The 13,892-nt window shown below is 33.6% G+C and overlaps 1 long non-coding RNA gene across 3 annotated transcripts in view; it reads left to right on the top strand.

Moving 5' to 3' along the window:
• LOC112668791 (uncharacterized) overlaps positions 1-6,955 on the top strand; it is a 30,205-nt gene extending 23,250 nt beyond the window's left edge. For 2 of the 3 annotated variants that reach the window (XR_007405211.1, XR_007405210.1), the window contains exons 5-6: positions 5,897-5,963; positions 6,831-6,952. This is a non-coding gene — a long non-coding RNA (uncharacterized LOC112668791). Of the gene's footprint in view, positions 1-5,896; positions 5,964-6,830 lie in introns of all 3 variants that reach the window. The other variant, XR_007405212.1, reaches the window with a different exon arrangement.
• The last annotated feature ends 6,937 nt before the right edge of the window (positions 6,956-13,892 follow it).

Genomic DNA, 13,892 nt, shown 5'->3' with positions numbered 1-13,892 from the left:
ATACTTATGAGATATAGCTAAGGCAGTGCTTAAAGAGAATTGAGAAACTCTAAATGTCTGTACTAAAAATAAAGAAGAACTCCAATCGGTAATTAAACCTTTTTACCAGAAGACACTGAAAAAACAGAGGAAACAATATGTAATGCAAGCAGAAAGAACCAATAATAAAGAGTAGAGTAGAAATTAATAAAATAGAGAATTGGCAAAAAAAAAAAAAAACAGTAGGGAAAATCAACAAAATCAAAAGTTGGTTCTTTGAAAAGAACAACAAAATTTTCAGCTAGACTGTACAGAGAAAGAAAGAGAGAGAGAATGAGAGAGAGAGAGAGAACTCAAATGACTAGAGCCAGAAGACATTGATACATAACTTAAGGAAATAAAATTTAAATTTTATTTAAAAAGTATAAGGTAATACCATGAACAAATGTACAAAAAAAAAAAGGAAAAATTAGAGAAAAAAACCCTAATTCCTAGAAATATGCAAATATCAACTGATTCAAGAAATAATACAAAACATAAATAGTCCTATTACAAGTACAGAGGTTTTAAATCCTTGGGCAAAACAAACAAAAAGAGGCCCAGACTTAGATGGTGTTACTGATGATTTCCACCAAATATGTAAGGAATTAATAACTTCTTCACAAATTCTTCCAAAAAAAAAAAAAATAGAAGAGGAGGTAAAATTTCTCAAGTCATTTGATGAGTTGTCCTATCCTGATACCAAACAAGACCAAAACATTATAAGAAAACTACAGATCAATATCTGCCATCACTATAGAGGAAGACGTCCTCAACAAAATATTAACAAACCAAATCCAGCAACCTAAATAGACACCATTAAGAAAGTGGAAAGGCAATGGAATGGAAAAAAAAAAAAAAAACTTGGATAATATGTATACGATAAAGGAGTTGCATCTAGAGAATATAAGACAAATTTTGATCAATAATAGGACACATACCCAATCATAAAAATGGGCAAAGGACTTGATTAGAAATTTCTCCAAAGAAGATACACAACATAAAAAAGGAAGAGATGATTAGGAAACAGAAATGGAGTCTCTTACACTACTGATGGGAAGTTAAATGGTACAGTCATATTGAAAAACAGTCTGTCCATTGCTTAAAAAACTTAAAAATTATCACAGGGCCAAACAATTTCACTCTTATATGCATGCAGCCAAAAGACATGAAAACATATTGACATAAAAACTTATAGACTGGGCAGCCGGGGTGGCTCAGTGGTTTAGCGCCATCTTCAGCCCAGGGCCTGATCCTGGAGACCCAGGATTGAGTCCCATGTCAGGCTCCCTGCATTGGAGCCTGCTTCTCTCTCTGCCTGTGTCTCTGCCTCTCTTTCTCTCTCTATGTCTCTCATGAATAAGTAAATAAAATATTTTTAAAAAAACAACTTGTAGACATATCTTGCATTAGTTTTCTAAGGCTGCTGTAACAAATACTACAAACTATGTGACTTAACTAATAGAAATTTTTTGTTTTGTTTTGTTTTGTTTTGTTTTTTTATATGTCTGGAAGTTAGAACTCTGAGATCAAGGTATAAGTCAGGCTGTTTCTGAAGCCTCTCTCCTTGACTCATAGCTGATCATCTTCCTTGGGAGTTTTCACATGGTATTGCTAATCCCTCTCCATTTCTGTGTCCTAATCATCTCTTCCTGTGAGGACATCAGTCATATTGAGTTATAGCCCATCTCAAGGATCCCATTTTAACACATTTACTTTTTTATAGGCCCTATCTCTAAAAGCAGTCACATTCTGAGATATTAGGTGCTAGGGCTTCAACATATGAAAAGGGGACCCAATTCAACCCACAACAAATATTCATAGTAGCATTATTCATAATAACCAAAGTGGAAATAATCCAAAGGTCCATCAACTGATTAATGGATAAATAAAGTTGGTATATTTATACAAGAGATTATTTGGTAATAAAAGGGAATGAAAAATTGATGCATGATACAACATGGATGAACACTGAAAACATTATTCTTAGTGAAAGAAGAAGTTACAAAGCCCTCCTATTGACTAATTTCATTTTTATTAGATGTCCACCATAGTGAAATCTATGGAGACAGAAAGTACATTACTAATTGCCTGTGACTGGGGGTCATTTTAGAGGAAATGAGGAGTGATGATTAATATTTACAGGGTTTCTTTTGGGGTTGAAGAAAATATTTTAAAATTAATTATGGCAATGTTTGAACAACTCTGTAAATATACTAAAAACTATGAAATTACACACTTTACATTAGCAACATTTGTGGTATGTGAATTATATTTCAATAAAGTTGTATACATTAGAAGAAAAAGAAAGCTGATAGAAGACCAAGGATACCTGAGTAAAGGGAGTGATAGATAGTAAGTATAAGCCCAGATAGATTTCTAGTCAAGAATAAGAAATAAAATGTGATCAAAGCAATATTTTAAGTGTGCAAGGCAAAGTTTCCAAAACAAATGACAACAGCAATAGAAAGACTTCATAAGGTCAACAAATCCCACATTGAACGCAGTAAAAAGAAAACCATAGCTAGACCATCATAATGAAACTGCAGCTACCAAAGACAAGGAGAACATTTTGAAAGAAGTTAGAGGAAGGAAAAATACAGATTATTTCGAAGTCACGATATTCAACTTTTAATTGTTTTGTTTAATATGCAAGCTTTTAGTTATTGAGAACACCTAGACCCAAAAAACATGAATAACTTTTCCAAAGTCTCATAACTATAAAATTTTTCAGGAATAGTTCACAATTATATTATGTTCATACAGAATCTATCTACCCTAACTCATTGTCTAAAATGTTATTTTTTGAGTAAAAAAAGTATAGTGGAAATTCAAAACATATGACTGTTTTTTTCAATCCAAATGTTAAACACTGATTACAATGGTTATTTTCCTATTCTTTCATGTGAAATGGGATATTTTCAAAGTATGAGCCTAGTTTGTGTTTTCCAAGTCCTCTGTTCAAATATCAAATGCTTGTGGTGTCACTAGGAATTTTCTGGTAGCTATGTATCTAACTTGTCTCTATTTCCATTTCTTTTAGCTGTAAAAAAGAAAGAATAATTCACCTGAATATTTTCTCATAATGTAAATTTGAAAAAAATAAATATTGAGGTCAAATAGTTATGCTTATATCTACAAAGCACTCATCAATTTACCATATTCTTCCTGTGTGACGGAGGTCCTTTAAATTATTCTAAACCTAAACATTATTGAAAAGCATCATTTATTAATACACCATTGTCAAATAGATCAAACGTTTATCTTATAAAACTCCCTGATGGGTTTTGGAATGTGGAATAAAAAGACGTCGAATAGAAATACTCTCTCAAGCTAACAGGAATGCTTCTGGTCATCAGAGTGAACCATAATTAAGAGGACAACAGATGGTTAATAGGGGCTGCTGTTTCTATGAGAATACTAAGCTATAGGACTTACTTACTTGACAATTACTGGAAAAGCAAATACAAAAGACTGGTCTAGATAATTTCCCAAGTTGAAAAAAGAGAACAAAAAGAAATTAAAGGAAAATGTACAAATTACCTCTTACCAGAATTCTCTAGAACATGTTAATTTTTTAGCTTAGTGTTTATTCTACTTGGCATGACCTCCACTGTGACAAAACTATCTTCTCTATGCTTTCAAATTATTTGGAACATCAGTGGCTAATAATAATAGCAGGCATGGCTATTACATTATATATCAAGGTTGATTAGGGTTTCAACATAATTTTCTTTTTCTTAATGATACAGCATTTCCAATGTCATTTAAAAGAGAACTAGTTTTGATAATATCACGGATGTGGAAAAAATTTCAATTTACTGTATATCTATCAATAATTTCAAATCACATAAAATTTAGACACAGTAAATCTTTTTATATTCATATTTTAGTCTCCCACAATTTGATGTGGTATGTTCATTAACTGTATCTCTACTTTGAACAAATCTAAAATGTGCTTTAATGCACTTGATTTAAAATTGCCAAATGAAAAAAATGAACCTCCCAGACACAAAATAATATTTAGGCTGTAGCTAAGGTTAGTAAAATTCAGCAGTCACTGACTAAAGACAAAAGTCATTAGAATAAGGAAGATAGTCAATATTTTTTACATCAGGGTTACCTGACTATGTAAGTCTCCCAACCTTGGTGGGTTAGTAAGATTTTGTTTGTTTGTTTGTTTGTTTGTTTGTTTGTTTGTTTTATCACACTGGAGAAACAGGGGTACACATGTTTGTGTCTCTTGCTGTGACTAGATATCCCCAGCTGCTATAGATCTCAGATATGGGTAAGATGGAGCTACCTTCTAGTGAACTAGCTTATTTCTTTGGGAGATGAGCATCTTCTAACTTCTTACATGGAGGAAAGATGGAGAAGGAATATGGAGTGGGGGGAGAGAGAGATAGGGAGGGCCCCTAATTATGTTACCTACTTCAGTTTTCCAAGGATTTGCCTACTTTTCATAAAAATTGCTCCTTCTTGTTAGACTGCTCTTTTCTTTGCTTTTTACCTGGTATACTCCTCAGCCCAGAGGTCACCTTAAATATAATTTATTCAGAGATATTTTTTATGGCTCTGGGCATAGTTCTACTCCCACCATAGTCATATTAATCAATTATCTCCCTTAATGTTAGTTATAATACTATGTAAGTTTACATTTCCATATGTGATTATTTGTTTTAATGTATGCCTCCTACCCTTAAATGTCTTTTTTTTTCACCAGTGTGTTTCAAAATGTAACACAGTGCTTTGCACATAGGCAATAAATAAATAGTTGTTCTTTTTTTCCTCAACTATTTTTGGGCACTTAACTATGAGCAAAGCATTATGGCTGTGCTATACTTGTGAGAGATATAAAGATGTATAATGCCATGCTCTTGCCTTTAAAGATCATTTAATTGTCAATTTATATAATCAACATAAAACAAAGCAAAAATTGAAGTCACAGAAGAGAGAGAAATCAAGAACTTGAACCAAAACAAAGGTCACAGGCATTGGAATATTTTCCTTGAGAGATTTTAAGGACCCTAATTAACTAACTGCTCTATGTCCTTAGGGTGAGCAGGTATTTCTCCTAGAAAATTATTATTTTTAAATCTTCTTATGTCAGTCCCTCCCTGCCTTTTTAGCAGAGCTAAAGTTCAAGTATGTTTAGAAGAGAATGGGGAAGTATCACAGAGAAAGCTGTAAGGCATTTGAAGATTCGAATCACAATGAAGTCTAGTCTTCACAATAACACAGAAGTCATGAGGCAGTGTTAACTTCCACTGCCCGGATTTAATGATTAAAAGATGTTTAACTACCAAATTAAGTTCTACGTTTCAAACCTCCAAATACAACTTGTAATTATTTCATCTACTTATTAGTCTCTTTGTAAAACAAAACATAACATTTACAAAATAAGAAGAATGCTTAATACTGATATACCAAAATGTTTAGATATGACTTCTACTAAAGAACCACATAGTCTGGGAAAGACAGATCTATAAACAACTAGATACAGTATTTATGTCTACTAATATAGAACTAATTTTCAAAATCTAAGTCCTATACATATTTTGTTAGATTTACACCTATGTGTTTTATTATTTAAACTGTTGTAAAAAATATTGTATTTCGAATTTCAATTTCCACATGCTTATTTTGAGTATATAGAAATACAATTGAATTTTACATGTTGATCTTATATAGTACATTATTTCTTTGCTGAACTAAATTATTAATTCTAGGAATTTTTATTGTTTTTGCTATTTCTACTTTTAGAGTCTCAGAATGTTCCATGAAGATTGTCATATCATTTATAAATAAAGTGTCATTTTTTTCCTTTCTGATCTATGTGCATTCTGTTTCCTTTTCTTGTCTTATTGTTCTATCTAAGGTCTCCAACATGATGTCAAATACCAGTGGTGAGAGTAGATGTCCTTGCTTTGTTTCTAATATTGGAGGTAAAACGTTCAGTCTTCCATTATTAGGCATTATATATATTGGCTGTAGGCTATTTGTAGATATTCCTCAGTAAGCTGAAGAAGCTCTTTATTCCTGGTGTCCTAAGGCCAAGTCTGATGACATATAATTTTTTAAATATATTGCTGAACTATACTTGGTGATATTTTCTTAAGAATTTTTTATTCATGTTCATGTAGGATATGTAGGGTTTGTTTTGCTTTTTTTCCTCTTTTTATATTATCTTTCTCTGGTTTTGGTGTCAAGGTAGTGACAAAAGGTTTCATAAAATGACTTCGGAAATATTCTTTCCCCTTCTATTTTCTGGAAGAGATGCTACAGTAATTCCTTTTTAAACGTTTGATAGAATTCTACAATAAAAACATTCAAGCCCTAGAGATTTCTTTTTCATGAGATTTTCTATTGAACATAAAGAAAGGGAAGGAAAAATAAAATAAGATGAAAACGGAAAGGGAGGCAAACCATGAGATGCTGAACTCTAGGAAACAAACTGAGGTTGCTGGAGGGGAGGTAGGTAGGGGAAGGTATAACTGAGTGATGGGCATTAAGGAGGGTGAGTGATGGGCATTAAGGAGGGTACTTGATGTAATGAGTACTGGGTGGTTTTTTGTTGTTGTTGTTGTTGTTGTTGTTTTTAGTACTGGGTGTTATATGCAATTGATGAAACACTAAATTTTACCTCTGAAGCCAATAAAAAATGGAAAAAAAGAATATATACATATGTTTGCACAAAGCAGCTGGAAAGATAAACAAGAGAGCAATTTAAATGGTTGCCTACAGAAGGAAGGGAAATGGAATGGTTGAAGCAGAGAAGAGGATTTCTGTGTTTGCCTATTTTTGTTTTTTAGAGAAAGAGACGAAGGGACAGAAGAAGAGGGACAGAAAGAATCTTAAACAGGCTCCAGGCCCAGTGCAGAGTCCTACTTGGGGCTCCATATCATGACCCTCAGATCACAACCTGAGCCAAGATCAAGAGTTGGGTGCATAAATGACTGAGTCTTCCAGGCACCCCGTGTTTGTCTTTTTAAATAGTTTTGACTTTCAGATCATAATAAATATTGAGAAATGTAAAAAAAAAATCAATTTCCTTCACCTGAAACTAATATTACACTGTATGTTAGTTAAGTGGAATTTAAATTTAAAAAAGCTTTCTTAAAAAGGGAAAAAAAGAAAATTCAATTCCCTTAACAATTATAGAACTATTCAAATTATCTATTTTAACCATGTGGTGGCACTTTGTGATTTTTGATGATTAGATCCATTTTATCTAAGTTGTCAAATTTATAGTGTAAAGTTGTTTGCAGTGCACCTTATTGTAGTGCACTCTTTTTGACCTTTGTAGAGTCTTCAGTGATGTCCTCCAGTTCGTTCCTGATATTAGTAATTCTTGTTTTCTCTCTTTCCTTTTGGTCTCAATTTCAATTGTGTATGTATGTATTATAGTAATAACACTTAACGTGAGATCTAGCCTCTTATTAAAATTTTAAGTGCACAACATAGCATTAACTATAGGCACAATGTTATGTAGCAGATCTGTAATAAGTTCTTTAAAACTTACTTATCTTGCATAAACATTGAACATCAAATTCCCATTCCCTCTTCCCCCATCCCCTGGCTACCATCATTCTGTTCTCTGTGTCTATGAGTTTGACTATTTATTTATTTATTTTTTTTTATTTTTTAGAGTTTTATTTATTTATTCAGGAGAGACACAAAGAGAGAGAGGCAGAGACACAGGCAGGAGAAGCAGGCTCCATGAAGGAGCCCAATGTGGGACTTGATCCCAGGACTCCAGGATCACGCCCTGAGCCGGAGGCAGACACTTAACCACTGAGTCACCCAGGCATCCTGAGTTTGACTATTTTAGATCTCTCAGATAAGGAGAATCATGCAGTATTTGTTCTTCTGTAACTGGCTTATTTCATTTAGCATGATGCCCTTTAGGTTCACTCACGTTGTTGCACATGGCAGGATTTGTGTTTGTTTTAAGGATAAATAATATTGTTTTGTATGTATATACCACATTTTCCTTATCCATTCACCTATTAATGGACATTTTGGTTCCTTCCATATATTGATTATTGTGAATAATGCCTCAATGACCATAGGGATGCAGCCATCTCTTCAAGATTCTGATTTCTGGTTTTTGTTTTTGTTTGTTTTTGACAAAAACCTCAAAGTGGGATTACTAGATCATATGGTAGTTCTATTTTTATTTTTTGAAGAACCTCCATACTATTTTCCATAACAGTTATATCACTTTCTATTCCTACCAATAGTGTACAAAGGTTCCAATTTTTTCACATTCTCTCCAATGCTTGTTTTGTTTTTTAATACTAGCCATTGTAACCGATGAGAAGTAACATCTCATTGTGGTTTTAATTTGCATTTTCTTGGTGATGAGTGATGCTGACCACCCTTCATTATACCTGTTGGCCGTTTGTATGTCTTCTTTTGAGAAATATTCTTACTGAAGTCCTTCATCCACTTTTAAAATTGCATTATTTGTTTTTCTAGGAGCTCCTTATACATTTTGGATATTAACATCTTATTAAAGATATAGTTTACAAACATTTTCTCCAATTCCATAGGATGTCTTTTAACTCTGTTGATTGTTCCCTTTGCTGTACAGAGGCCTTTTAGTTTGAAGTAGTCCAATTTGCTTATTTTTGTTTTTTGTTATTTGTGCTTTTGGTGTCATATTCAAGAAATGATTGCCAAAACTGATATTATGAAGTTTTCCACCTATATTTTTTTCAGAGTTTCATAGTTTCATGTTTAAGTCCTTAATTTATTTTGATTGTTTGTGTGTATGTGTGTGTGTCTGTGTGTGTGTATCATATAAGGGTCTGATTTCATTCTTTTGCATATGGATATCCATTTTTCTCAACACTGTACTTCCTCATTTTGTATTCAGTTAACCTTATATACATATCCTCTCCTCATTGTATATTCTGGGTACATATGTTGAAGGTCAGTTTAACATATTTACATAGGTTTATTTCTGAGCTAGGTCCTTTGTCACCAGTCTGTTTATCTTTATACTGGAAACCACCATACATGTATATTAGGATTAAAGAATTAATTAAATGGATGACAGATAGTGGTAGCCAGCTTTTTTATCATTGGAGTGGAATTCACATGTGAGCAAGGACTAGAAACAAGAATGAGTCATATATTAATGGTTTAGAGTTAGAGACATTAGTAAAAAATTATATTTTGTTTAATATCGAGATAATTAAACATAGAAATATTTATAAATATTTGTGTATACACAGATTAGTATAAACACATATATTTTTTTCTCTGTTCACTGAAAAAGTCTAAAAAGAATGGGTTCAGAAGCCAACTGAAAGTGCTGCCAAAGGACAAATCTTAAACAATTTGAACAATAAAATAAATAAAGTAGTATTGGATCACAAACTAAAAAATCAATATTCATATTGATATAAAGCAATGATTTAATAAATAAATTAATAAAGGAGATAAATTTCACTTGCAGAAGAATTCCAAATAATGTATGTAAATAATCTGATAGGCAACCATAAGTCTCCACTCTTTATGTCTTAATTTTGCAAACAGAATTTCTTCCAGAACCTAGGCCATGGAAAGGAGGAGGAGGAACCTTACAGTGGAGACATCAAATGTGATCTCCACCAATTAATCAAAGTCAATACCAAAGGCAATAAATCATGTAGATATTAGGTATTCTTGTAGGTATTCTTGTGACAATATGATGAAAATGACACTTTACTTCCATGAATTTCCTCTTATAAAGTCATAGCACCAGCCTGTGTCTGAGAAAAACATGAGGCAGAATCCAATAGAAGGGAATACTACAAAACATTTGACCAGCATTCTTCAAAATGGTCAAGATCATCAAAAATAAGTCTAAAAAACTGTCACTAAGAAGAGGTGCTTAAATAGATACGAAAACCAAATGTAATGTTTTATTTAGAAAGGATAATAGAAATGAAACAGACACCAGGCAAAGAATAAGAACATTGGATTAAAGTATGGATTTCAGTTAACAATGTAATAGTAATAGTAATAGTAATAGTAATGGTTCATTTATTGTGGCAAATGTACCATACTAATATAATAATAATAATAAGAGAAATGGAGGTGAGTTATATTGGAACTCCCTGTACTATATTATTTTTTCTAATCAAAAAGTAGTCTAAACTATAGTTTTCTGAAAAAAATCCTTTTCAGAGAATTCTAATATTCATGTCACCCTTTTTATGATGTCTATTGTCTTTTCCCAATCAAGTTATTTTCACAGTTCTTGATACGACAGGTAATTGTTTTTATTTTTCATTTGAACCTGGAATTTGGGGTATTTACATGAATCTTACTTAAATTTTTTGTTTAAGTGGTATTCCTTTGATACTGCTGCATTAAGAAAAGAGTAATGCTATCTCATTGCTGCCAGTGGAAGGTGAATGTCTAGGTTTCCCAAGCAATCTCTGTTCATATTCAAGGAAAGAGCCTTTTTATTACTGCTGAGTAGGACTGGGAATTCTAGCTTACCATGTGGGAGCAGGGGGCTGGTTACATCATGTTGTGAATGTTCTAGTTACAGCAGAGTGGCTGGAAAACTCCTACCTCTCCACTAGAACCCCTCTGACATCAACCCATTGGGGAAAGGAAGAAGTAACTCCATACTCAGTATTACCAGCTGGGAATAGGAGTCTCCACTGTCAAGCACATTGTGGGGGATACAGAAATGGAAAGGTGGAATTGCAAAGGGGTTCATTATTACCCAGCATGGGTGACAATTTCAGCTCCCCATTTTTCCATACTTTATCATTCCCCTGGCAAGAATGGAGTGGGGATGGAGTGCCTTGTTATAGCCTAATGATAATGGAATTCCAGGCTCCTTATGAGGAATTTTCAGGACACGTTTTTTTCAGGACACTTGAAATAGAACATGGAAAAAAAAAACATTTTTGTATCAGAAATCTGGTGAATATAATCACGTTACATTTGATTTGGATTGGAAATCTTTTAAGTTTTGTAGATAGGAAAAATAAAGCAACTATTCCTTGTCAAAGAAAATGAAAGTGACTACAAGTGGTTAAGAATGGCTACAAGATGGAGAGGGGTTGGTTTTCAATTGTTTGGTTGAACACTTGCTTGGGCAAAGGACCAGTAAATCCACTGGATCTTTCTAAGGATATAAGAAGAGAAGTAGAGTGAGCTGGCACATAGCAGACACCTGAGAGGAATATGTGAGTTTTCCATGAGTCAAATGGCAGCTGAGTTTGAGTCATCTGGTGCCATTTAAGATCTCCAAACTCAGGAGCAGGGAGAGGTAAAAAGGGGAGACCTCACAATGTGATAGTCAAACATATATCATGCATCAGTGAGATGCATGAGGAAAGCAGGTCTGCCTTTAGAAGATAACCAGGGTCAGCCAGTGTTGACCAAGCAACAGGAATGGTCCGTAACAAAAATATTAAAATTCTATCTGGTTAATAAAGGAGAAATTTCACTTATGCCTCCCCGCTCCTCTGCTGCTCTCTCAATGAGCTGGACTAGAAGACGTGTGTGGGTCTTAGAGCCAGAAATCTTACCCTCTCTTTCTATAGCCACCATCCTAGCTCAAGCTTGCACTGGCTGCCAGTGATGCTGGGAGGAGAATGGGGGATTACGTGGAGTATGGTAAGGAAATGAATTTCAAATTGAGTTCAACTTTGAAGTTTTAAAATGGACCAAATTTTAATAACTGCCAGTGAATTGGTTTGGTTTCTAAAGCTTTAACATGGTCCAAATTCTAATAACTGTGAGTGAATGGAAAGCTGTGAAATTCACATATCATTAATGAATAGCAATGTGAAATTTGACAAAGCTGTGATGGAAAAAATAAAGCCATTTCACCTTTAAACCCTACCACATTGAGCCTTCTTGACAAACTGGTTACTGAATAAATGATTTTTAAGACATTGACTATTTTCTTATTCATCATTGGGTTTGTGACTGCATGACTGTGTTGGCTGTGATAAAAGGGAGGCATGAATATACCTAATGCCATTTATTAATATAGAAAAAGTTATTTTTCATCTTCAGTGAGGGCCATTGAACATAATGCCTTTACGTTCTATCCATCTTCTTGTTTACAAAGCAGACTAGAATACAATTCAGAGCTTTTACTGCTGTTCTCCTTGACATTTCACTTACCTGTTTTTCTCTCCCATTAGCCTGTCTTTGAGAGAGTGTGGGCACTGGGTAGTAGATCAACTTAATAGCTGGGACATCTGGTGCAGCCTGACAGACAGATTGCTTGCCTACTTAGACCCTCTGCATGAGTATAAAAAATCATAAGAATTTGGCCTTTCCAAAGTTGAGCTGACCTGATAAAAATCTTCCCACAGAAGGCAATGTCACCTCTTTCCCAGAATAAAAAAATAATATTGTGCAATGTTAGAGAAGAAACTTGAGAAATTAGAACTGATGTGAGTTGATTGCTATTTGATTTTGTAAAATAATAAGATGCTTTTATGTTTTGTAGTAATTTCAAACTTAAAAATGTAAAAATTAAAATAGTAAAAAGAACACCTATTTTTACTTCTATTGAGTTGTTACAATTTATTGCATGCCTTATGTGTGATGTTTACATAATTTTTTCTGAGCCATTTGAAGGTAAGCTGTATACATGTCCCTGATACCCCTAATATTCAGTGAGTATTTTCTAAGAATGGGAATATTCCCCTACATACCACCAATAGAGTTGACACACTTATAAATTTACATTGATAAGGTAATTTTGTCTACTCTAAAATCCACATAAAAATTTTGTCATTTGGCTTAGTAATGTCTTTATGTCATTTTCAAAAGAACAAAGTCATTTGAAACTTAAGCTTAGTTAGTACATCATCTGAACAAACATATATGAGAAATTGCAGGGAATTGTTTTCTTAATGTTCCAGCGCACCAAAAGAAACCAACAATAACAAAGATGCTGTGTTACTTGTCATTTATGCCTTTGCATGAAACTGATATAGCCATGTAGAAGACAAAAAAAAAAAAAAAAAATCAGAGAAACAGGAATATGACCTTAGGAAACTTCCTGGTCAAACCTGTCTTCTAAGAGGTCTTTATGCCAATAGGGCAACTATGAGAATTTCTTCTTTGTAACTGTCCAAAATGTCCAATTGAAATCTAAATTGCAGTTCATTCTTCGCAAAAGACTGTATTTCTGATCTGTAAATTCAAGAACCTAAATGCACAACTCAAGGCGGTCTTTTTTATCAGTTAATCAAATAATGTCCTTTTTTTAGCATTTTCAAAACAACATGCTCCTTAGGGGCATACCTGAGCCATAGACTAAATTGTGCTTCCCTAAGACATAGGGTAGGAGCCACATCTCAAGTTTGCAGAGGTGAAATGCAAAAAAACCAGCCAGATATTATCCTCATATATGTCCATGGCTCTTTTCAATGTGACTTACAGCTCCTCCTACCAAGAACTGGAGATTGTTTTTCATTACTTCACTCTGGTTAGCCATATAACTTACTTCGATCTATGAAATATTAGCATATGTGATATGGAGACTTAGGAAACACTTGGACATTAGATTTACTCATCTTTTCTCTTTTTGGATTCCTGAAATCACCATGTATTAGTTTCCTAGAGCTTCCATTAAAAATGCTGTAAATTGGTACTGAAAACAAACAAACAAAACACATTTATTTTCTTACATATCTAGAGGCTAGAAATCTAGAATCACAGTGACAGTAGGGTTGATTCCTTCTGACGGTCATGAAGGAAAATCTGTTCTATGTGTCCCCTAACTTCTGGTGTCTCTCAGCAATCCTTAACTTACCTTGACTTATAGCTATATCACTACAATCTCTACCTCCATCTTCTTTTTTCTTTTTTTCTACCTCCATCTTCACATGGCCTTC

This window comes from Canis lupus, chromosome 23, assembly GCF_003254725.2.
Source record: "Canis lupus dingo isolate Sandy chromosome 23, ASM325472v2, whole genome shotgun sequence".
Taxonomy (NCBI): domain Eukaryota; kingdom Metazoa; phylum Chordata; class Mammalia; order Carnivora; family Canidae; genus Canis; species Canis lupus.
The sequence above is the reverse complement of the archived record's forward strand: the minus strand, read 5'-3'. Positions and strand labels throughout refer to the sequence as shown.